Source organism: Elephantulus edwardii, unplaced genomic scaffold, assembly GCF_000299155.1.
Source record: "Elephantulus edwardii isolate Elephantulus edwardi_28Jun2011 unplaced genomic scaffold, EleEdw1.0 scaffold00019, whole genome shotgun sequence".
Lineage (NCBI taxonomy): Eukaryota > Metazoa > Chordata > Mammalia > Macroscelidea > Macroscelididae > Elephantulus > Elephantulus edwardii.
This window is the reverse complement of record NW_006399769.1, coordinates 702034-703172: the sequence shown is the minus strand read 5'-3', so window position 1 is coordinate 703172 and position 1139 is coordinate 702034.

The window sequence follows — 1139 nt, the reverse complement described above, 5'->3', positions numbered from 1 at the left end:
TGTGCGGGGAGAAGGGTGCAACAATGAATGAATGGAATTCCAAAATCTCTGTAGATGTTCATTGAAATGAAAAATAAACAAACTAAATTAAATAAAAATAAAAAAAGGTTTACCAAGACTACAAGTAGTTCTGCTTTAGAGATAGTCAAACACAGTTGCTCCTTGGAGAAAATATTTTGAAACTCTATCCCATATATTTTGGACATTTTGGCAGGAGGGCTAGTCTTTATAGAAAGATGTCATATTTGAAAAGGTAGATCAGCATAGGAGAAGAAGACATTGGATGAGATCAATGGATACAGTGACTGTGGAAATGTGGTCAGGTGTATCAGAGTTAGTGAGGTTGGCTGAAGAGAGTCCAAGATTCAGATGTAACATTTCGAACATATTTAGAAGGTATAGAAAATATTTCTAGTTTCTTCATAGAACTTAAATGCCATCTAAATGCATCTCCCCAGGTTGTGCCAAGAAATCTGGAGGACAACTACTTGACCAGTTGACTGGAAGAGATCCATATTTTTTGTTGTTGATGATGTTATGTACAATCGAATCACTTACGACTCCTAGCGACCCTATGCACAACAGCCCTAAACTCTGCTCTATCCTGTGCCAATCTCATTGTTTCTGATACACTCATCCCGATTACCCCAGTCACTGAATCAATCCACCTCATAGAGGGCCTTCCCCTCCTGTGCAGTCCGGTCTCTCCTTACAACATGTCCAAAGTATGTTAGATGGAGCCTCAGAATCCTTGCCTCCAAGGAGCAGTCTAGTTTAACCCTCTCCAGGATGAATCTATTTGTTTTCCTAGCAGTCCATAGTACCCTCAATACTCTTCTCCAACACCAAAGCTCAAAGGCATCAGTTCTCCTTAGTCATTGTCCAACTCTCTGATGCATAACAAGTGATTGGGAAGACCAAAGCCTGTATCAGACTCACCTTAGTCTCCAGAGAGACATCATTGCTCTTCAGACTTTGGAGAGGTCCCTAACAGCAAACTTTCCCATGGCAATGTGCCTTTTAATTTTCTGGCTGCTGGTGCCAAGAGTGTTGACTATGGAGCCAAGCAAACTAAAGCTGTGTACAATCTCAATCTCTTCACCATCCATCCTGATGCTGCCATTTGGTCCAGTGGTGAG